A 25064-nucleotide genomic window follows, 5' to 3' on the forward strand; every position below is an offset into this window, starting at 1 on the left:
CCTGGAACCACCCCCTCTTACGTGCTCACCCCACTCTCTGCTCTTGATCTTTTACCTATGGGAAAAATCTACATTGAGTCGAGGGCGAATGAATGGAGGGAGGAGAGGTGACCGGTTCACGGCGGAATCTTTTGTGGGCCGGATTCCTTCTGTCGGGTCCATCCGCTGCAACAACGTCCTGTGCCACGCTACGACAACCCGGGGTCCTTCCTGGAGCTCGCGAGCACCCACACCCCCGCTGTACCTCGAACTCTGCCCTCTCGTATAGCAGGCCGCACGTGCAGGTAGCCGAGATGAACGCGTTCTGCTTTCTCACGGCAATTCTGCCCGGTAACTTCGTCGCACCAATTCCCGCGGTCTGGTTTTCGCGCGAATTTTAGGTGAACGAAAGGTGACACGTTCTCTGTGGACTTTTGTGAAGATGCCGAGCCCTTGACGCAGGAGTCCGGGTCGATTTTTGAAGATCTATGTTACCTTCCTTTTTATTCTTGATGAAACCAATTGAAAGCTGCAGGCGGAGTGTTTAACACATAAATTTGCAATGGGTATTTTTATTTACCTGCTGTTTTATTGCACTTTGGATATAATGGTACTTTTCTGTATAGAATTAATAACACGGTATGGTTCGTTGTTTTTCACACGGCAATATTAGTTTTCGGCTTAGAGGAAATACTTTAGCACAATAATATTTTATTGCAAGGTCATTTCAAGATTATTTTATTACATTTCTGAAGCTTACGTGTAATCTAAAAATCAAACAAAAACAGAGTTTTGTCTGAATGGCATAGACCGACGGTATTTTACATTTTAAAATTGTTTCCTTGCGAAATATATGGAAATATGATTTATCGTGCTTTTCCTCTCCTAAGCAAATGCATTCTGCGCATTTTTACCTTCAAACTCTCCATAAATACATAAAAGTCAGCAGTCTACTAACAACTAATAACTCCATATCCTAACTAATCACCGACAACTCGGTTTCAATAATCCGTGACATTAGTTAATACCGAATGCACATAATCGAGAAACATAGGCTAAGAAACATGGGTGATGAAAAAAAGGCGCACAAACTCGAGAAAAAAGTCTTTCCCCATGCTCGTATAATAGAGGCACGTGACGAAGCAGTATCCACGACCTTTGCTTTCATATTCCTCCGCTCTGATCTCTCACGGGAGGAGATTAGTGAGTTAGGCTCGCGCGTTGTCCATCCAAACGGACACGTCGCGAAGATGAAGAGAGAAACGTTGGGCGGAGAGCCTCTTGCTCGTCTCTAGATAATTACGATCTGTACGTTTATTTCTAGAGGAGTCTTTGACCAGGGTGAAACCGCTTACATGCCCATTTACAGCCGGGTGTGGCGGTAATTTATTTCGACAAGTGGCGAAACCATGTTTTAACGCCGCCAGCGTTTGTTTGTCTGAGAGGCGACGCGAATTCTTTTAATTCTTTAACGAGGAAGGTAACGATTGCGTAATGCTACCTCCGCACCATCGTTACGCAATCACTTTGCGAAAGAAACGAAGAGATTCGAAGTTTGTCGAGTTAGTAAATAAGAGTACCCCACTGATCCATATAACAACCACGTAGAATAGAAAGAAACAATTCGCTTCACTTTCCATTGTAATTCGCGCGAGTCGAATAACAATCAACTTAAAGCGAATTAAAATCGAGTGGATTTTTCAAACGTGGCATAACTTCGTGATCGATTGATATTCCTAGCGATATATTTTTAATGTAACCTAATATATGTAAAATATGTTTTGCGTTTTTGATGAATGTAAAACTTTTGAATATAAAAATATGTTTCTATCTTGTCTTTTTCTTTAAATAAATACAATTTAGATATTACAGTTGTCTCATTGGGTAAAACAGTTTTCTATCCAGATTTCATTCTTCTAGTTATGTTGATAGAAATATGAATTTGCATAGATACTCATCGTCTAGTTATTGGTTATTAGAAGTCGAGATATTTGGGGGACTATTTATCGTTGTTTGAGGGAAAGAATTTGGAAAATGTGGAACCCGAACTTTCCCCCCTCTACAGAGGGAAATATTCCTCGAAATGGGAGAATCTATTTCTTCTGGGTTCTTTCTTCGCAGTCGGGAAGGAAATCCAGCGCGTTCCGTGCCAGGGGAGGAAATATTTTTATTGGGACGATTGCGGTTGACGTACGAGGGTCCTTCGAATTCGCGGCGCCGGGATCCATCGTAGGATCACGGTCGCTCGAGTGTCCTGATTGATTCTCCTCGTCGCTAGCTGCAAGAAAAATCCAAAAATAATTCCGGAGCAAAATCTACAGCCAGTCATCTGAAGGAGACTGCCTTGAAATTATTATTATTGCGAGCATCAAACTTTTTGTTCTACAAGCAAAAGGCCAAAGAAATAAGATCTTTGCATGTTTATGATAATAAAGTTTATTCATAAAGAACAGCTTAATACATTTGCAGCTTTCAGGATATCGCTACGCTTCGCTTCTATTTTGTATTTCTCAGTAGAAAAATGTTTATCATAAAATAATAACGCTTCAACGCACTGCTTATCGTTTCATGTATCTCTTTCCCTGGATCGAAACTTGAAAACACGACAGCATTGTCTAAATCTATGTAAAGGAATATCGCTTATTGCGACATGTTACATATACTACGTAATGTTTGAATAAATATTTAAACAGGGCAAAGTTTTGCTACAAACAGTAAATTAACGCGACGCAGTATACGCATTAAAGTCAGTCACGCGTCAATGACAGCGTGTTGAAGAAGCAATAAATGTAAAACAGATGAACGAACCGACCTTGCCCTCAACGTTCGAGAAAAAACTTCTAATAAGATTAATGGACGATTCAACTGTTTCTGTTTAAAAAATAAAAAAAATGGTATTTTAGACGATCTAAGGCTAAACGTTCAGCTTCTTTCGCCGTAAGTTAAAGATAAATGATATGGATTTTAATTAACTGGAGGAATACGAGGATCGACCATCGCGTGTGCGCGGGGTTTGAGGAAACAGCGCGCGAGCGGATCTTTGTTAAGAGAAATTTAGACACAGCCTCTGCGTTATGCCACATTAGCGCTCCTCGGGATTCCGGTTTTTCAATACGACCAGTCATCCTCGAAGAATCGACAGACAATGTGGCGGCAGCCCCCTTCCTCGTCACTGGTCCTTCGTAAGTAGCGCGCTCTCTTTATCTTTCCCTCCTCTCGTCAGCCGGGTCAGTAAAGTAAAAAAAAAAAAAGAAAAGGAGGAAAAGTAATAAAAAAAAAGGTAGAGCTTTGGACGTGCGTTTACTCAAAGATTTAGAATCCCGGCATTGTGTTTAATCGCAAGGAAACTTAGACCGAACTGTGTTACCGATCGATTATTTCAGCCGCTATTTCCCCGAATCGAACATTTTTCCAACTTCTTATTTCTTTGTTATAGATATGTATCGTGGCTATGAAGATTGTAGATAATTAATGAAATTTTCTGTACAGGATCGATGGATTACTATCGGGGATTATTACCCTAAGATCTTTAATACAGCGTGTCGCAATGAAAAACACGATGATGTGTCTATTACGACAGATCGTAAAGTGCAATTGCTTTATCTTTGCCGTAGAAGCTTGGAAATAATTACGACTTGCGAAGAAAACATAGGACCAGAGTAATTATTAATATATCACGATTTTTTTTTTTTTTTTTTTATGCAATTATGGAAAATTGGAAATGGCAAAATTGCACATAAAATATTAATTTCGCGAAAGTTTCTTTCCCTTTGTAAGGGAATGATATAAGTTATACAAGCAGATAATATAAATTCAATAAAATAATATAAAATAAAAAATCTGGTTCATCTATTATTTCCTTATGTTCGGTTGCTAACTGAGTGATTACAGATTTTACCAGTAGATGGTATCAATATTACCAAATAGAAGCCAAGTTGCCAACCTAATAGAACGAAAACAACTATTGACATAACCTATCATATTCATCACGAGAGTTGTTTACAAAATTCGAATGTTAGAACTAAAGCAGTAAAGACATAGATCGACGTCTCTCTGCGGCACTCGAAGGACGTCGAAATAGAATCGTTCAAGTGTTGCAGTTGAATCGAACAGTTTATCGACAAGATGATCGAGTAGCGACGGAACGAAGAGTGGACAGAAACTGGCCGCGAGATGACTCAGTCCATGACTGGCCGGCTAGAAACTACGTTTCGCGTCGCATCGGTTTCATCCACGGCCCAGCAATGATCATTCCCCATGGTGGACGTGCGGGACTGACAGACTGGAGGCTTCGCGTTCATTAGCTAGCTATTCAGTTCAACGGGCCAACTGGCGAGGGTGGATTCTGACTCCGGTGGCTGCTGGAATGTCCGACATGTTACTCTATCCTCACACATAATTACACAAGCCTTGGCAGACGCAGCCGCCACGGTTCGCCCTTACGCCACCGTTCACCTTTTATCGCTCCGGATGAACAAAATCACAGCCTTCCAGGGATCCGTCAGGCATCTGCTATATCACCATCTTTCCATCGTTCGAGAACAGTCGTTGGTTGTAAATTAAATACATCCTTGGTTGTAGAATTATTGTATATATACGCTTGTTTATAAGCAGACTGTGGATATTTATGGAAATTCAGATTTTTATGGATAGTAATTGAAATGATGAAACTTACATAGAAAATTGTTTAATCTACTAAACTATATGAAGTATTATTTTTTGTAAGTATTATATATTGTAAATATTATAGATATTATTCTGAAATACTATATATTAAATTTTATCGTGTCATAATATTTATTTATTTATTTGTTTAAACGAGAAATAAAAAATATCCTTTGTCGTATAACGTAATGGAATAGGGCAAGGTCATAATTAAAATACATATATATTTTGCAAGACACAGAGACCATTTACGCGAACTCCTCTTCGATAGTTAACAAGAACTGGCAAAAAGGCAAACAAAGATAGATGAATAAAATTATAAAAATCATTCAGGTAGCAAGTCAAGTGGCAAAGGAATAAGATTAATTTTAAACACTGAAGGAGACAATAATATATATCAATATCTAATAACTAATACCCAATACCAAAAAAGTATACAAACCTTGCATCGTTGATATTACTTAGTCATAAAACTATTTTATCTTGAAATATTTATAAAGACTTACTGGCTTGATAATGCTATATATTGCACTGTAATAGTATATATATTTTACATTATAATAATCTACTTGAAACACTCACTGAAGGAAGAATCGAACTGTAACTGTAATTTACCTTTATCTTTCTATATTTAAATATACATGTATAATAAACCAAACTAAATATAGAAAGGTAAATGTAAATTACAGTAAGTCTTGCTTCAGTGAGTGTTTCAAGTAGATTATTATAATGCAAAATATATATATTATTACAGTGCAATATATAGCATTATCAAGCCATTAAGTCTTTCAACGATGCAAGGTTTGTTTTCTTAGATATACATGTATATAATAAATAAAACTAAATATAGAAAGTTAAGGGTAAGGGAAAGTTAAAGTTAAGGGTAAATATAGAAAGTTCAGTAAGTGTTTCAAGTAGATTAAAGTTCGCCCAAAGGATTCTCCAGCCACAATAAAGTATTATTTCTAAGACGTGTTGAAGAAGCGTGAAGAAATAATTACTATATGATATTAGATAGAACAGGGAATAATACCTTTGTTTATATTTGTTAGGAAATAAGTTATCGAGCATTATTTTACTCTTCCTAACACTGTGTAGATTCAAATATTACTAAAATCGTCGCGAGTCTCCCTAATCGTGATTTTCTAACTATATTACGTCTAATGGAAAATAATCGAGTGCCGACACACATTCGAGCGATAGCGCGTATATCGGTAGGTACAATTTCAATTTTGCTATCTGCCCCCTCGGGTTGGTTTCTCGATTCCTACTCGAAGGGGCCAGGAAACGACAGGGGTGAAGGACGGTGTAAGATTCGACGTTAGATAGGCGAGAGTTAGGCCCGCGTCAGGCAGCTTCTCCTTCTCGACCTGTCACTCAAATCCTTCCTCCCTTTTCACCTCAAACCTCTCCCCTCATCCTCCAGTTCGGTTCCCGACGTGTACTCCCTCCCCTTCGATCACCCTCTCTCGCTCTCACCCTCTGCAAGGGCCGCCCCCGCGGACTCGGTAATTGAATTTCACGAGTTGGTTACCCAAACCCCCGGGTTCCTAGCCCCATCTCTCGTCTCCTGGCCGTCTCGTGGGCTGTTCCACCAGGGGCAGACTGCGCCGTTCCTGATGCCGATGCTGCTGCCGGGTTCCGTGTGTGTGCCAAGGGTCTGCCAACCTACTTGATGCCCGCTTAATGTCGTATCACAACATTGATTACCACATCGTCGCACGATTGCCGCGAGAATGCTCTCTCGCTTTCCCGCCTTTCGCTCTGATTCTTCATTGTTAAATGTTTGCACGCCTTATTGGTTCTTCGAGAATTTTACACGAGATATGAATAGATGGTTTAATTAGCTTTAGAGCAGCGTAGAAATGTTGGCGAACCTTTTTCATACTTTGTTATGTTATAAATAAAAAAATCAATAGCCATCGTTAGATTGGCCAATCTTAATGTGTCTTGAAACTCTCATTTGATGTGCCGGCTTTTAAGTCGATATTCAATCACGCTGATACGGTTACCGGAATAAGTATCGCAAATAAGCACGTGGATCAAGTAGATTTGTTCTTATATTATATTATATAACGTAAGAAGATCTCATCGAATACGGATTAAACTTATGTATTTATTGCTAAAGTATATTTATATGTCTGTGCGTACACTTGTCTAAACTTTGTATAACAGTACTTGTTGATATCTTCGTCTCAATATTTACGTTGTTTTGTATTGTACGCTATCCTGCGTGTAATGGATACGTAAATAAGATAAAATAAATAAACGTAATAAATTAACATGTAACTCGAATCCACGAATGCCTTTCACTTCCTCTTTCTGATTTTCTTTCGACGTTTCCGAATATCTTGTTCTTTCGATATTTTCACGTCGATTGATATTCTCGAAATAATCAACAGTGGAAATCGATTGACTGCGGCCTTTTGTTCCAAATAAAAATATGTTGTCTTTCTAATTGTAAGAACAAGGCACACGAATTATCGAAAATATCAGAAGCTCCGTCACTCGTACAAGTCGATATTTGTTTGAGAAAGACAGGTCTGTCATTCCAGCTAGATTTAACAAGTCAAACTGATTTTTCACGAGTCGAGCTCTTCTCGGTTGTTTGTATCCATCGCCGCTTTCTCTCCCCAGCCTTGTTTCTCTTTTTGTCTCTGCTTCTGTCTAGCCGGAAGCCCCTTTCATTCTGTTCCTTCGGCACCATACATCGAATTCGAAGTTTTTCACCGGCTCTTCCCGACCGATAATAATTTTAAAAAGGGGGATGCCCGGGGGCCCTCGAGGTGTCGAGCCGGCGAAGACGAATTATCATCGCATGACGCGTACTCTTATTTATAGTCCGTCCCCGCATCAACCTTCTTTTTTCGTACAGCGTTCGAATCCATCGGCGAATCGTGGATTCGCGAATAAATTCATAAATCCATCCATTCCTTCGTTGAATCGTTGTTAACAGAAATGAGCGTATGAAAAATTAAAACACGACTAAGAAATGTTACTTTTCCAACTAGAATATGGGTACATGATGACCCATGAAAATATTTGTCTACTCATAGAAACCTTTTACGAGTATATCATCTATATGTTTTATAGGAAACATTTTACAATTTTATTATGTTACGCTGTAATGAGACACGACTATTATCACACGCTCGCATCGATAAAATTTGCCATTAATTTGTAGCGAGATATTTTACACGCTACAGTGTAGTTAGATCACAGATTTTCATGCGGATTCGTATTTTCCAGAATATAATTAAAAAAGTAGAACGTCGATAGAAAATTGTTTTTCTAACTGTTGTTAGAAATAACAATACGTATTTCGCATATTCCATTTTTCCACACTATGTGCACTATGTGCGATTTTGTACTCCCGAATTTCCTATAAAAGCATAGAAATCCGTCTATTAATGGTGTTAACTGAATTGTACGAAAGAGTCGATAAAAAGACAGAAAATTTCACTGCCAATAACATCGCGCTTAAGTAGACTGGATTCGATCGGTTAACCCTTTCGCGGCGTGAAAAAAGGGTGAAAATAGATGGTGTTGCGAAGGTATCGACAAATCGACGACAGCGAAGGAATCGACCTGACGAAAATACGAAAAGGGGAGGAAAGATAGCGGCGCTGACAATTGGGGCAACGGTGTGATCCGATATTGCGACGGCAACCGTGCGCCACTTCAGGGCGGATCTGGTTGGTCAATCAGCGGTGCATTGTACGTAACGAACCTCCGCACTCGGCCGAGTTTAATGCCCGTACGTGGACCTTCGTGAACGTGTGTGCGCGTGGGTTATTAAATATGACGAGAAGAAGGGATGTCGGGGGCCGGGGAGGCGGCCTCCTCCCAGTTTCCTGAACGTCGACGTTTGACGTCGAGATTGTCGTTTAGCGTTCTCCTGGCAGGGAGAGTTCGCGTTCCTCCGCAATCTTTCTGCCTCCTCTTTTTTTTTTTATATATAAATTCTTTCAGCCACGTCTATTTATTCGCGCGCTTTACACTGTTGAACTACCGTCGTCATCTGTTTACGCATTTATGAGAAATCACGAATACGCGGGAATTTCGCGGGTGAGAATTAGATCAGAGTAGATTAATTCGTTCTTTTCGCGGATAAAGAAGGTATTCTAATGCGATATACTATTGAAGATCGGATTAATTTTCTTGATCGCGAATATCTTTTGAAAAGAAAAAGTTTCGTTAACATCGTACGCACAGCTCGCGATGAACAGCCTTTTTGGAATGCTGCAACGATTGGTAAAAGAGCATGCTTGATTCCAAGATCAAACTGAATTATCTTGCGGGATACCCCACAGATCTGGCTGTTTCATTGAAATTTTCGTTCCTTCGAGCATAGCGTAAACCTCGTCTGTATTTTTCTAGCGAAATCTCTTTTCAGAAATGTTCTCATAGCGGTCGTATCAATTCGCTCGGCGCTTGTACGCGCTCAAAAATATCTCGATTTATTCGGCTGGGAAAATGAAGAATCTTCGTATTCTGTCGAGACAAGGGCAAGAAGAGAGTCGATGGTGTTTTTCAGTAGCCGCTGGTCTTCCGCAACACTGTCAGAAGCTCTCTAGTATCTTGAAAACAGGGGGTGGTGGCATGGAACGTGCATAAATTTGGACGGTAGCGTCTTATAGCTCGGCGGATGGTGCTCGAAAGCAGTGAAGTGGACCTCTTGGTAACGGCGAGCACTTATTCGCTCGCTCGCTCGCCAATCCAAATGAATTGGATAATTTGATCAGCTCGTTGCTGGCCCTTTGTTGCCTCCTGGGAACTTTGAATGGTCCAGTCGGCCGTCGTCCCTCTTTTTCGCTCTTTTCCTCTCCTTTTCTCTTTTACTTCACCGGCGATCTGATCCCGCGCTCCGTTTCTCTCTTGTCTTTTCCATTCTCTCTCCCTTTCGTTTCTCCTCCTCTACTAGCTTCCGTTCGCCGATCTCTCGCCCCTTTCCACGCTCTGATAGCCGAAAGAAGAATCAAGAGAAGAAGACTCGTGGATGAACGAAGAAAACAGCCGCGGTGCAGTTTCTCTGGCTTCGAATACCAAGCGCCGAACCGCGATTGGCGGTTACACGGTGGCACGGAAAGAGAGCGCCGTGGCACGCCGCGAGCGTTTCGTAGAATTAAAATAATTATTCGCTGGAAACGGGTGGAAAGGGTAGGGTTGTTTCAATGGGAAAGATCGCTCGTTCGACGTTCGCGATTCGCGGCGCGCCTCCTCTTCTTCTTATGGATCGTCGAGAAAACATGCTCGAGTGCTGTTCTTGTACCGAGAAACCAGGGGTAATACAAGATTCTGTCTCGGCACCGTAATTGTCAACGAGTAGACGTACGAGGTTGAATCCGATCGTGCGCGCATGATTCTTCGTCTGGCGTCGGGTGAATGCTGTTAATTAACATTCTTGCATTTAACATGCTGTTTCTTGCTTCTCTCGTATGCCTATAGAAAGACGTTAAAGGAACGTTAAGAAAGTCGCAAGAAAAGCTGGCTCGGGCCGCCGGAAGTCTACACGCCGCGCTGGTAGGAGGGGAGGCAACGAGAGAAAGAAAAGATGCGTGGAAAACAACTTGAAGATCTTTACAGAGGAACTTTAGCGAATGAAAAAATTATCCGTTGAAAATCAAAATTTCGACCCGAATTAATTGTATAGCCGCCAGGCAACGAGCAATAAGAGTCAGATAGAAGAGAGAAACCGACCGAGTCTCGAGGGTTGAAGCCGATGAATATGATAATGCAGTCCCGGAATCAGATAGAAAGAGAGAGAGAGAGAGAGAAAGAAAAAAAAATCGAGCAACGCTTTTCAGCCAATTGATCCAAAAGATCCCCCGGCCGCGGTCGAGGATTTTAAATGCCGCACCAACATATCCCTTCGTCTCGACCCGTTCCCTGAATAGGCTGTGCTTGCATCCTGAAAGGAATCCGCAAGATGAATCCGCGAACTCAAGACAGCCGACCCATTTAGCCGTGGAAAAAATATCCTCGAGTCCGTGCCGCTATCTTGAGTCCTACATTCACGATGGCGAGCAAACAGAGATATTATTTTTTTCTCCCTCGCGGTTTTTCCCACCCCAAACCAGCCAACCTCTCACCCGTTCCCACCCTCTGCACAGTATCTCCGCACGTCGAAATATTATTCGGACGATCGCCGCCCTCCTCGTTGGCTGGCTGGATGATTGGATAGCTGGCTCGACTCTCCTTCTTCTGCCAACTGCTCGTTCCTTCCGCTTTTTGTTCCCGATCTTGGTCTTTCTCGACGCCGCCGGTGAACGAGAGGCTTCCTTACGGCCGCAGGCTCGTAAGATCTCGTGGTCACACAGCCCGGAGGCGCTCCGCTCGAGAAAAGAGAGATATACCAGCGGCAAGAGAATGGAGAAGAAGCGAGAGACCGAGAAACGAACTGGTTCGTTGACGAATTCATCAAAAACGTTTCGCTGTAATAGTGCCGTGATTACTGGCGGACAGAGAGAGGCTGGAAAATTAAAAAAGAAGAAAGGGGAGGAAAAATGAGAGAGAGAGAGAGAGAGAGAGAGACGCAGATATAGAAGAGGGTGGAAGATGAGAGAGACAGAGAGAAAGTGGAGTAAAGAGCGAGGGAGAGAGGGGGGAAAGTTCTCCTCTGTGGCCGGAAGGTGAGTCTCCCGGCGAAGGAAAAAGGTGGAGATGATTAAAATGAATTCTACGGAGACACGGCCGTTTCACGGCATTTTTTTCCATAGTATTCTTCGAAAGGCATCCCGTGACTGGCGTTCGATGATATTTCGGTCGTTCCTCTACAACGTGAATGGGGATCGATCGACCAGGGAAGCTGTTCCGAGGATTGAGGAAGCATAGATTTGTCGTGGCAGTCTGTGGCAGCGGATCCGCGGATTCATCTTGAAACTGACGAAGAATGGCACTTGATACGCGTCTCACAACGCCATTTTCTGATGAAACGCCGACAAGGAAACGTTGCCGCGGTCTATCGCGACGCGCTTGACGCCCGCTCATCGTTCATTCTCTTCCGCTCTCGCGAATTCTCTTCAGTCCACCCTTTTAATAGACTTTCAATCCGATGGTACGATACTTCAAAGTTATAGTACCATCTGCCTTAAACTATGCTCAACGACCAACTGCCTTTCTGACAAATGAAACATTTAACGACCGAAATAACATAATCGTACTCATACAAATGTACGTGTAGCATACACTGGCTCGTAAAAGTATTTGGACACTCACTATAGGAAACATTTGGTTTACACACTTCCACGTATACATCGTTGACAATTATCATATGTAAACCATTTTGGTAACATCGACAACGTGATTGAATTTGAAAATCTTCCCTGCAAACAATAGGAAACGTGATATATCGCGTTGTTCTCGTATTTATTTCATTGCTTCGACATATTTATCAAAATGACACACATCCACTGCATTCGCAATCAGTCCAGCTTGAATAGGTTCCAAGCAAGAGAGAAAGCAAGACTAGAAGAATTTGGAAATTCCTCGAGGTAATCATAAATCCGTTTTTTTCGACGGCTCAGGAACTCTCGACGCGGCGTTCACGTTTCCTGCGACGTCGATAGCAAAGATCACTCTGTCCCATTTCATTTTCCTTCTTTCCTTTCTTTTTCGTTCGGTGAACGCGTCGGGCAAAGCGGAGCGGAGCATATTTTCGAGCGCAGCGGGACGTATTACCGAGCCGCTCTCGTCCGATAATGTGTTTCTGATTGCCGACGCGTCTAGATTTCGCCCACGCTGGGACTTTGGCTCGATGTAAATCCACCTCCGCGAAATATTACGTCGTCGAATCTCAGCGCAGATACTCCTTTGCCCATTCTATTCCATTCCCATTCTACTTTTAACCGTAATCCTCCATACATTCGGAAAATTCAAAGTCGAAATTCTGATCACGCAATAGATATCTTAATATTCATGTCGAAAGGGAAATAGATCAACCGATATACGTCGCTATTTATAATTATAAACTGGACAATCCGGTCGATTTATATTAACAGTAATGTACATAGAGTTACTAAAATATACGAATTAATGGCAAACGAATGATGAAAATTTCTTGCGCCTATGTAAAGTCTATATATCTGGACGATATGATAATTAGAACTGCAATAGGTTTAACAAACTTGAACTGTTACTATTATGTAAAATACACATTTTCTTGAGAGCTGATTCTCTTCAAAGCAAACAAGCTTCTCGCCCTTACCTTAACAACTGCGAAAAAATTACGTGGTTTCTCGATTCAACGGCGAGTTTTGTAGTTTAAAAAATCACGCAGATGGTCTTGGCAGTTCTTCCTTACTTCCTCCTATGCATTCTAGCGGCAAAATAGAAAAAATACCACGATGAATCATTGTAAGTAATTTCCCCCGGCCGACCCGAAACCTCGCCGTTGTTTAATAATAATATTGTTCAACACGGTTCTTTGAGCGACGGCTTATTGACGAAAGGCAAGCCGTCGCTAGCGCGAATTCACCGCGGGGAATAGCGTCATTATTCGACGACGCGTCGAAGCGGCCGTTTTTAATGAGATGCTACAATATTTAAGGCGAGTCTCCAGCGATTTTACACCATCCGCGATGTCACCGTGAAACGCGTCCTCGCTACGATCTAGCAAACAAAATGCATATTCTCTCTCTCTTCTTAATTTCTTGCCATTTCAAATTACCAAGCATAATTAAAAAAAAAAAAAAAAGAAGAAAGGAAGGAAAGGGAAAAAGAAAACAAGACAATGAAAAATAAGAAAAATTCCAAACGATCGCGAGATCAAGGTGATTCTTCGATGCACGTCGACTCATCGGGGAAATCTTTGGCAATGGAAGGTTCGATGAAATAAGAAGTCGATCTCGAGAGAAACTCTAGACTGCGCTGCAAATAAATATATCCCTGTCCCAAGGAATACGTCATCGCGGGCAAAAACGGATCAGTGGCATCGTTTCATTCGAGTCGTCGCTAGATCAATACCTATAGACGAGCCCCGTCTACAGGTCGGATCGATCGTCGGAGGTATGTTTGATACATATGTACGCGCGGAGGAGTATCGAGGCACAAGAAGGAGAATCGAGAACGCGCTGGAGCAACGCTGGATGGCTGGGAACGTATTAAATTATCGGTTATTAATAACGCACAGCGTTTGCTCGCGCTCCAACTCGCCCACGCTTTCCTCTCGCGTCTTTCGCTTTAAGGACGCGGAACGATCTCGATGCCGGTTAATTGAACCGCCGTCTGTGATCCACGGTTCGTTCGTAAACCCGATCCGCCCTTTATGAAGTTTTTAAGGTATCAAACTACAACGCAAGAAGATGCCGGAGGAATGTTGCGTAACGATATTTGGAAGCCGAAGTGACATAATTAGTGCTATTACAAGGAATACAATGGGGCTGGTGTAATTAGTAGAGCTACGCGGAACGCTATTCAATCGACCGTGTACATAGATTTTTGAACGCGAATGAAAATAGTATACTAGACGACTGATGAAAATATTATTGAAGAATGCTACTGGTAATTGCTTTTGAAGTTATCTGTATATTTGGATAATATATCTTTCTACGTTAGAAATCAGAAAAAAGCTAGGTAGACGCTTCGACGTTCACCTATAGCGTTGAATGTCGTTCATTCATCGAAAGGAAAAAAGATTCCTTGAAAGATGTTGGATAGCGTTTAAGTAGACATAAGTAGATGTTGCAATTACGCGATGAAAAACTAAATTATATGGTGTTTTGAATATTTCACACCACAGGCCTATTTTATTAAAGTCTTACATCGAAAATTGGCTTATTTAATAACAAGTCAATAATTATTGACGTAATGTAAATTTTCTGGCGAAAGAAAAGTTTTGCTAGAGAAGACCAAAATGTATTTTACATAATCGAACATCGTAAAAAAAAAAGAAAAAAGAAAAAACGGAAGAAAACAAATTCCCAAGTGTACTCGTAACGACAATTTGTCTTGAGAGCAGCGAAACACTGGACGAAGAAGGTCGAAACACGGCCGAGTGAGTTTCGAAGGTTGAAAGACGGCGGGGAACAGAAGGCGGGAAGATTAAATCGACATTTTCGAGCTCGATCGAGTTTTGGACGGTTTGGGCGCGGGTGTACCGCGCGTAAATTAAATACTCGATGATTAATGGCGGCGGTTCTCCCTCACGGATAATGGTCACCTACGTACACGATTTACATCTTGCCGGTTTTTAAGGCTTGCCTACCAAGGTCAAAGTACCGCGGACCATTCGGCCAACGAATCGATTAATAACCGCTCGCCGGCTGATAGCCAGCTCGTACGCGTTCCTTCTCTCTATATATAGAGCTAGAAACCGATGAGAATCACGGACGAGCAAGGTTGGCTGCTGCGAGGCGGAGGCTCGCTTTGATTTCGCCGCCGGAAGACCTACACCTTCGATCGCGTGCAGGTGTCTGATGGGTCAGCAACTCATCAAGCGGTGATTTTCCATGATTGCGCTGCGATATTTGCAACGGCTCATTCGATACGAATGATATTTGTGAGAATATTTCCGAGTCGAGAGGCAAAAGTTGGATAAACTATCATTAACTGACGTGATTTTGATTTCGAATGGGTAAGTATAGCTTCGTTAATGCGTATGTAAGTATTGGAACATCTAGCAGCCTGTAGTATAAAACGCGATTATTAACGAAATTTAACAAATCCATCAACCAGATTTTTTGAAATTTTAGAATACTCGACAAAAGCCTGTTGAAACTACATGCAACAGTAATAGGAAAATTGTGCGTTGATCGCTACAATCCTCGATAGAAAAGTTATGGAAAAAATTCGCGTCGTATTGAACAGGAAACTGTGAAAAATCTATGCAACAAAAAATAACGAACGTAATGCGAATGGCAAAATTGATCGCAGCAGTAAGCAGACGTCGTTTTGGATACAGGTGCGCATACACTACCGTTCAAAAATTTCAAGCTGTTTTTTCAACTCTACCTAAATATATTGAATCTGTTAATCGTACTATTAACTCATTGAATTAAATTTCAACGAGAATTCTCGAAGATGTTAAAATTTTAAGATGAATTTTCTTAGAGTTCCAGATTTCAAACGAGATAACAGTTGTTATCAAATTTAATAATTTCCTAATAATTCTCCGTGTTTTAATAAGGCGAATACTTCGGTGTCTTCATACTTACAAACGAGTGAGTCAAATTCTTGTCAATCTTCCTATTATCAATTAGAAAGGAAATTCTGTAAATCATCACTCACCAGAAGCGGCATTTTCGCGATCACGATCAAGGGTATGGTAATCTGTAAACGAAAAGAAAATTGCTAAGTTAATGGCAGCGTTCTTGAAACTAAGAAGAGATGGTTGATGAGTAACAGGGAGGGAAATTCGCAAGGTTACGATGTCCTTCGAAGCATGATCTGTTAAATATCGTGTCAGGGTCCCATGAAACATTCATCAACGGGTGGCCAGCCGAGATCCACTTTCCTCGGTGCGTTCTATTCGCGCAGGCAAACTACTCGAGTTTTCCATCCTCCGCACGCGCGGGCCCTTCTTACGTAATCCGTCTGTTAAAATATCAATCTCAACATTTCACTCTTTGCACAGCATTCCGTGCAGGGGTGGCCCCGATCCTCACCCTCTTCTCTGTCTGGACGAGGTCATCAAAGATGCAGCAGCAATCAGCGGAGCTAGTCGAGCGGACGAGCAAGCAGAGAACCAACCGACTACCGGCCTGGACCCCGGGGATGCACGCGGGATTTTCTTTGAGCCTCTAAATCGATCCCCCTCACCCACGGAAAAATTGTACATTCGGTCGGTGTGTAGCTCTTCCGATTTCCTACATCAATCGCTACGATTCCTTGAAAAAAAGAGAGAGAGAAAAAAAACACAGTCGAACCATTCGCAAATCCACGCTGTTTCACTTGCAGGAAGCGAATATATTGTACGATTTTCTTACGAACACTCAAACTGGCGAGTAGCTGTCGAAATCTACTGGGACGCTTTATACGTCTCCTACAGCAGTTCATGTCAATTTTAGCAGGTTTAAACGTCTCCGCTAAAGCTTTTACAAGCAATTTTTTATTTTCTACGCTATTACTTCTTTGACTATTCAAAACGCAACGAACTTCTCGCAAAACTTTTGTTTTGCTTCGGAAATATAAACGGAGAAATAAAATAGCGAGTCTTAAAAACATAAATAAGAAGGAAGCATAAGTCTCGTAATAAAAATGTCAAACGTCTATCCGATCTATTTCAGGGAATTATTAACTGATACTTTGCAGACCCTACAAAGAAGGACATCAAAGTGTTTGATGCTTCAGAAGCAACGATCTATGCACCGTGGTCGTCGTTGAAATCTCTACTCTGCTACCCCTCGCCCTTCTTCTCTGCCATCATCATCTGGCCGCGGCACACCGCGGGGGGGAGGGGGTGAACTCTATTAAAAATGCAATATTCTCGTTAATCCGCGCCGGTATGTGGTACCGGCTAATTAGCGAGTACCGAGGACAGGGATGCATACGCGCATCCCCGTTGTCATGCAAATACCTGACGGTGGGCGCACGAAACGCCCATTCAACCCACAGGTCTATGCGCGCCGTGCGATCGTATGCCCGGTTATACTCGACGCGTATTAATAACGAAACAAATATTGCTTATCGAATATTAAATTTTCACATCACGCGATATCGCATTCATCTCGCAATCGCCGCAGAATATTTCAAGATAAAATTATAATACGTCTAAGCGGCGATGGTCTTCCGTATCGTGACGTGTATTGTTAAACTCTGTGTTCAAATGTGAAATTGCGTTTGCTTTTTCTACGTGAAACGGAGGGAAATTGATTCAAAATGGGAGATTTATCGCTAGGGCCCGATGCGGACATGTTTCGTTACATGGAATCTTGTTGCACGGGTGCTTCGCACGTGTTTTACCAATCTATTGGATCGTATGCAGAAGAATACAATGGTACGAAGAGTAAACACAGCAGTAAAAGGGATTCCGCTTGCTAAACGCATTAGATGTTACGATTAGAGAAGAGAAAATAAACGAAGAGATAGCAAAAGTTGACGTTAGAATTCAAATAAGAAAGAATTTCATGCGACCAAAAGAATTTTACGTTACATTTCCATACACAAAAATGAATGGTATCATGAAAAATTATTATTCCAACTTATCCAGCCTCTTGCTAATTACGCAATCAACAAATAATATTTTACTGATTTCTCGTAATAACCTACAAATTTTCATACAGTTACAGATGTATAGCTCAAACAAACTCTTAACTATCATCTGATAACAAACGTTGTATTTATATCGCTCATCATTTGGTAATAGTTCGACGAGGAGCAAGAAAAGCTCGTTTGCATCGAGTCAAAGCTAATTCCAGGACACGTAGCAAATTTCCGCGCGCGCAGATTCATGCGTGGCTCTGAGAGATGGTTGTAGGCGGGGGTGAGCTATATCAATAAGCATCGAACAGCCACGGAGGACTGCACGGGGCTGTTGATTAAGGGGCGAGCACAATGAGGAGATATCCTCCGAGAAGGGAATGCGATGGATCTACATCAAGGGTCTCCCTCCAAGTTGCTCCTTCCAACAGCGACTCCCTCTACCTGTCTTTGCTCCATCTGGTCTTTAGCGAGAGAGACTGTTAGACGCCGATTATTACCGATCCTGAGTCGCACAATGGCCTCGTCTCCCTGTCATCCAGCGGCCTGACTGGGTCACCTTGTCGCGTGACAGAACAACGATTCAGTTGATCGTCCGGAAGTCGTGCGACATTCTGCCCAGCTCTCGCTATATGCCCTGCTTTACGCTGCTGGATCAAAGAGCTTACCGTGGAAATAGCCGCGCAATTACTTTCATAACCACCATCGTGCACAATTTTTATTTTCCGCGATACAAGAGTAGCAAAAATAGAAGAGTTACGCAGTTGCAGAACTTCTCCAAGTACGTAGCATACGTTAAATTTCATCATTTCGCTACAGATATTTGTCTGCAGAAGGGTGGGCGTCACATTGGTTACCACACTTTCGCAATTAAATACGATCTAGCGGCTTCGACCTTTTGCTCTCCCTATTGTTGTATTGTAGTCTGCGCGAAAAGATTCAATTAAATCTCTCGCAGCAATCTACGCCTACTCTTATTACTTGTCAATCTTTATCAAACTCACACAGTTACGAGGATTTACATGAATTTGAAAAATATTCCTAAAATATTCCTATACTGATACGGAGGCTGAATTTCAATAAAACTATTTCATATTTCAAATTTCAAAAAAATATATATATATATATATATGTTAATATTCTACGTATTTTTATACATACGCTCATATTCATTTCTTCGCACTTGCACTCGACATAAATGCATAAACATCCACATCTTCTGCCTGTCAAAGCTATAAGAAACCAATATATTCGCACGAATCATAGCAAGTGAAATAACCGATTAATTTATGAGCAGAACTGAAAGGCCCATTGAAAGATCAGAAGTTGTCGGTCCTGCCGAAGGAATTCTCCCAGCGACAAAGTTAAGAAGAGACCGCGAGTGAACGGGCGTTCACGGCGGCAACTTGCAGGCCCCTAAATTAACAGTAATGAAAATTGGTTATCAGTCGAAGCGACATCCTGCAGACCGAACAGTGTTACCAGCATTGGAGCGCGTAATATCCCATTGAGAACGAACGGACGGCGAGCACGGTGCTGGGATTCGGGTGCACGGGAAGCGGATCACGTTGACACAAAGCGGCCGTAATCCGTTTATCTTCTCTCCGGGCACTCTGCGCCCACGTGTTACGCTTCGCGTTATTCGAGGATGGCCCTGCCGTCAGCCCCGTCAACCACCTCCGAACTATCGCCTCCACACCCTTCGCATCCTCGTCGTTCTTGCTGCAGAAACGTTACTGCGTTACAGAAACGAGCAGCTTTTCAACTTTGGAGAACCATCGATATTAATCGTTGATAGTATGTGAAAAGATTTTAATTTGTCGAAATTTTACCAGGTTTCGGTATTGCATACTAATCGGTATAGAAACTGTTGAACAATCGAAGGATTGGTAACAAAAATGAGCCGTGTAGGCATTTGTATTTTTTCAGGAAATCGGCAGAATACTGTAGCTCTCGTTTTATTCTTTTTTGTTCAATGTATTTCAATTTCTTTCTTTCTTTTTGGTAAAAAAAAATATTCATTATGTAATTGTTACAAAGGTATCTACGATTATATATACATTATGAAAAATATCATATCAAAGAAACGTATTACTCTTTATAGGACAATTTTTACGACTTCGTGATATAGTTGGATTAATTACGATTAACGCTCACGGCAACCGTATAATACAACGTGTATTATGTTACGGAAAATTGAAATCTATTCAACAAGAATTAAATATATCGGACTACTACTTTTCTCTTTCTTAGGGATATAACGATAGACAATTTCGATACAATCCTTATTTCCATTACTTCCGACCTATTCAAGTATTTATATTTCAATACGCATATCGAATCTGTTATAACCAAATTTTAAAAGTATCTTTCACTACGTTCCGTTAGAAACTTTCCGCAATATTCGCCGGGAACTTGGTGAAATATTACGAAAATGGTGGCGTTACGTTGGGAAGCAACGACGACAGTGGCCGGTTGGTCGAGCTAGCATCGTACGAAATGTATTCTGCCCACGCGGATGCTCGCGTCTCCGGCTGAAATCCCCTTCGACAGGTTTCTGAAAGGGCCGCGAGGAATGTCCTTCGCGACACGTATTCCTCTTGAGTAATGACGCGGCCCCGAAGAAGGAATGCAGAAGGAGGTGTCTTTCACCAGAGATTTCATTGGTTTCGAACATAGCCTTCTCTTCCCCTACTTCTGTCGCCGTTCAAGCCTGAAAACGGCTTAACGAATGACGACGAGTCGTCACGCGTTTTGTCTCGCGCCATGGAACACATTTGTCTCGAGGCCGGATGCTGGGTGGTTTTGAATCCCGTTGGGCTCTTCGCGCGCATACATAACTTGCACACCGCGGATCAGCTTTCTCCTTCTCCTACACTCTCTCTCTCTCTCTTTCTCCCTCTCCTCCTCCTTCGTTCCTCCTCTCATTCTTCATCATCAAACTGTCGTTCTTCGTCTATCCTTCGAGGGGCGAAGAGGGTTCTCCCTCTGTCTCTCCTTTCATCGTGATACTCGGCCCGCCAGGATTCGGCTTGACGCGCCGCTGAAAGACGCTCGCATCTCACAAAGGACTCCCTAATATATTACGCTTATTAATGTCCCGTCCTCGTCTATCTTTCCGCCACCCTCTCCTCGGGATCCTCCACGAGAACACGCCGTGGAAATATCGTGGTGAATGATAAAAAGAGCAGCGCGATAGCTGCGCGCCGGAGGGAAAGGAAGTCGACTAAGAGTCGAAGAATTCGACGGCGAAGGTTCCTGAATGGTTCCTTGGCCCTCTTTCTCTCTCCGGTTCTCCGCGTATACTCGATATAGGGGGTTGTTAATCTCGGCGACGAGTTAAAAAGCTTGAGATTTCTCTAGCTTCTGAAACGTTGCTGTGCACCAACACAGATGCAACGGAGAGAATTTCGGCGCAGCCAGGGTTAAGGTATAAGAGGGTGGCGAGAAAAAAATCAGCCCAGATTTCGTCCAGGATCCTTGTAGATTGGTCCATTCAGCGGGAGCAAAAAAATTGGCGGCTCGGCGTGGCCCATTCGATTTCTCGAATCGCGCGTTTCTCTTCTCGGCGCACGTTGTTCGCGATTAATTGGACGACCGAATTGTTGTTTCGTTCGCCGTTGAATGGCTCCGGCTCGATTTTTTTCTCCGTCCGCGCTGCCTCTGTGTGGGTGTTTGTTTTTTAAGTACCTATACGGCGTCGTGTGTCTGCGCCCGGCTATATATTTTTCCTTCCTTTTTTTTTGCCTTTCTTCCTTTTTTTACCCCTTTTTTTGCCTCCGCGCGTTTTTCACCTGCCCTCCGCCCCTGCCGCTCACCCGGGGAGACCACTCTCGACGAAATTTCGCCAGAACCGGAGCCCAGCCAGCAACGGCAGCCGGGAGCGGGTAGCAAGCCGAGTGAAATCTTTTATCGTTCATCGTAAGAGCGACTGGGCACTCTCTCCAAATTTCTCTTTCCTTGCGCTCCTCTGTTCTCCACCATTCTTTCCCTTTTTCTTCGCCCTCTTTCCACCCCCGGCGTTTCCGTGTCACCACGTGGATTTTTCGTGCGGGCCAACGCATAATGCATAAAAGTCGGGCTCATTCAGGCCACGGAAGTCGCTCGAATTTAAACAAACGCCAGGCGGAGCCCCCTCTGCCCCTTACTTTCCAGCTTCCTTCGTTCTTTCTCGTTGGTTATTTCCTGCTCGAGCAGTCTCGCCCCCGCACGCGAAAATGCCGCTTAATCTTCGCGGGTTCGGTCTCCGCCATTGTGTACCAGGGGCCGCGACCATTATTTACAACGGAACAATAAACGCCTTGGATGATTTTCATGCGTGTCGCTTAATCCCGTTAACCCATCCACGAACCCACCCTCTTTCTACCCCGCAATCTCCTTCGATTTTTTACATGAAAATAATTGCCGATCGTTGATTAATCCGTCGGTTAACCCGTTCTTAAACGCCTGCTGCCAATGTCTGCCACGTGCAAACAGAAATACAATGCTGCACGTCGTCTACGACGAGGAATGGCACCGTGAAAGGGCCTGCACAGGGGAAAAGAAGCGACTTATTTACCAGGAAAGGAACAACGAGCGAGCGTACGTAAATGAAGGAGTGGAAAAAACAGAAGGAAATCGGAGAAAAATCTGAAACCTGCGTCCGTGCAGGGCACATAGTTAGCAAGCACCGAGTCGACGCGAGCTTGCAAAAGGTGGTAGCTAAGCAGTGCTAATCTGACCGACCACGTTGCCACTTCACCTCTCTGATTTTTTTCCGCAGTTATGCTGGTTGCTGTTGTATGGGTGTATTTGTTTCGCGGTATGGTGCACCATGGATAACAATGGCGGCACGGATCGAGTCGGCGGCCTTTTTGAAGGCAGGTGCTCTCTCTTCTTTACCTTTTTTCTCCTCTTCAAGACCGCAACTTTCTTTCTCCGCCGATCCACCCTCTTCTCCTCTCTGTTTCTTCCATCTATGCCGCATCTCCCTTTTTCACCAACATTTCTTTCATTTTTGTCTCGCGCCAGGAGATTTCGCTAATAAGCAACAGCGGATGTGTTAAGCTCCGAAAAACCGGGTAAGATTATCGATTTACCTCTTGACAGGCTTTTTGTCAGCTTACGCCAGGAAAATAGTTCCTGGTAGCGTAAGAACGATCGAGCAGACGGGATTAAGAGTTTGGTCTACGGTATGGTTTGACCATCGTCCTTGACGCTGCTGATCGACTGCTGATTTTTCAAGCTACGATCGGATTGCTGCTGGTGCTAATTAGTCTCGTTACGAAGAAACGAGGGCTTAAGGGCCGAGAAGTTTTAGTTTGAAATTGCTTGAGGAGCTTAGAGTGGTCAATCGTTTCCGGGATAAAATCTGAAGTCGTTTTTCTTCGAACTTTTACTTCCATTAATTATCTATTTAATCTTCCCCGAGAATCAAAGTCTTTTTTTCCTCCAACTCTCATTTTCATTTTTACGATTAAATTAGCGAATATTCCGAAGTGTAGGTTTTGTCGAGATCCTCTACACTCTATGTAATAGAAATAGGGAATTAATGAAAATAATAGGGCGAATGTAATAGAATCGCTCGTTATCGATAAACGTAAGACATCAATTGTTTAATAAACGAGCGATCATTAAGATCTGTTGAGTTTGACTGATAGAAGAACGAGTGCATGAATTTGTAATAGAAAAATATATTGAAATAAATGACGGTATAAATATATAAGTTTATGCTGATCCAGATCATTACTCTCTTAATGTTACAATACAATAGAAAAATAGGGAGCACGTTCATATATTTATAGCAAAAGTTATGAATTACCAAAAAAGTCAACCTTATAACTTTAAGCTAAAGGCTACAAAGGACATAAATAGAAATCTATTCATTAGTTCCTTTGTTTCTAGACCTTGTAATCCAAAACACAATGTGTATTCAAGGATACAATAATATAGACCTCTCCTTATTTAGAATATTAGTCCCTAGGTCACGGATATACATAAATAAAAATATAGAGTTTTTCTTGAAGTAGTTACTTAAACAAGATCAATGATGAAGTACGACTATATGTATTAAACAAAATAACTGATATTATTTTTTTTTTTAATTGATATATGTCTCTCAATCGTCATTTGCGTCTCAATCGCTCGTGACAACAATAACGAGTAGAGGAGCGTTACGAACCTTGCGGTTATGGCACAATACGTAACAACGACAACACAACAGGTGTTGGAATTACACCAATTTCACGTTTGCTCTGGTAGATCCTTAAAATTTCAAAGAAAAGTACAAATCGACATAAAGTTGCTCCTCTAAAAATAACGACATTTGTTTCAAAAGATTCGAATTTACGAGTTTACTCATCGGTGAGAGAATGTTTGTAAAAATTTTAAAACACCAACCACAGACGTCAAAGAGGAATTTCTAACGAATACAGAGCGCTGAATATCAGTTTCAAGAGATTGAAATTCGCAAATTGCTCGATGCAGCAGCAAGTAAATGGCTGATAAGGCCCAAAGCGAGCAGCGACGGTCCCAGAAATGGTCCGCGGGATTTTGTTATGGTCGAGAGTATCATCTGGTAGAGTGAGCCGTGGACTGTGGTCGGTCCTCCCACGCATGGGATCACGCATGCGTCGGGCCTCCCTTAAAACAATGCTCCGACCAATCTCGTAAGGTAAAGGGGCTCTTGTCCCATTGGCTCGTTCCTTCAAGTGGATCTTTTTTCGACGCGGCCACCATTCTACGCTCTCTAATCCCATGGAGTTCCACTCGCTCGAGTAACTCCAGGTCTTCGCTCCTTTCTCGACTCTCTGTATCGTCTCAAACAACTTCACAACATCTTCTTTCTTCGTCGAATCGATAACGATCAATCGTTCGATCAAATTTTCTAATTTCCCTTCCCTTTATGCCATTTTCTTTCTTTTTATTTTCTATTTGTGCACTCAGATAGGTCGTTGGATGGTTGGAAGTATGTGTAATAATAAAAGGTTAGTTTGGTTAAAGGCAGAAATAAGTCGGAGACCCTGAATCATCGGCGAGGAGAAACCCTAGAAGAGGTGGCACAAGTGGTGATTCCCCTCTGCGAAACGTTTTACCGAAGGTAATGGCCGTGCCGGAAGCGAGATGACGCGTGACCCCAGACGGATGCATTAGACGCACTTCCGGCGGTGCGACGCCCGGCGCCCTCGTTCATCCGTGAAACCCGGCCGCTGCATCCCGCCAGTCGCGAGTCCTAATGCGTTATTCTCGCGATTACATCCTCTTACCCTTCGACCACCGTTCCGACTAATCCTTGACATTTTTTC

The 25064-nt window shown here is 42.5% G+C and overlaps 1 protein-coding gene across 12 annotated transcripts in view; it reads right to left on the minus strand.

Moving 5' to 3' along the window:
- LOC100643013 (transcription factor Sox-2) overlaps nucleotides 1-25064 on the minus strand; it is a 359277-nt gene that overhangs the window by 155481 nt on the left and 178732 nt on the right. For 11 of the 12 annotated variants that reach the window (XR_007226100.1, XR_007226105.1, XR_007226099.1 and 8 more), the window contains one exon: nucleotides 15871-15912. The gene's annotated coding sequence lies outside the window, so the exon portion shown is untranslated. Of the gene's footprint in view, nucleotides 1-7079; nucleotides 12962-15870; nucleotides 15913-25064 lie in introns of those variants that run through there. The other variant, XR_007226101.1, reaches the window with a different exon arrangement.

The sequence above is a fragment of the Bombus terrestris genome, chromosome 13 (genome assembly GCF_910591885.1).
Source record: "Bombus terrestris chromosome 13, iyBomTerr1.2, whole genome shotgun sequence".
Lineage (NCBI taxonomy): Eukaryota > Metazoa > Arthropoda > Insecta > Hymenoptera > Apidae > Bombus > Bombus terrestris.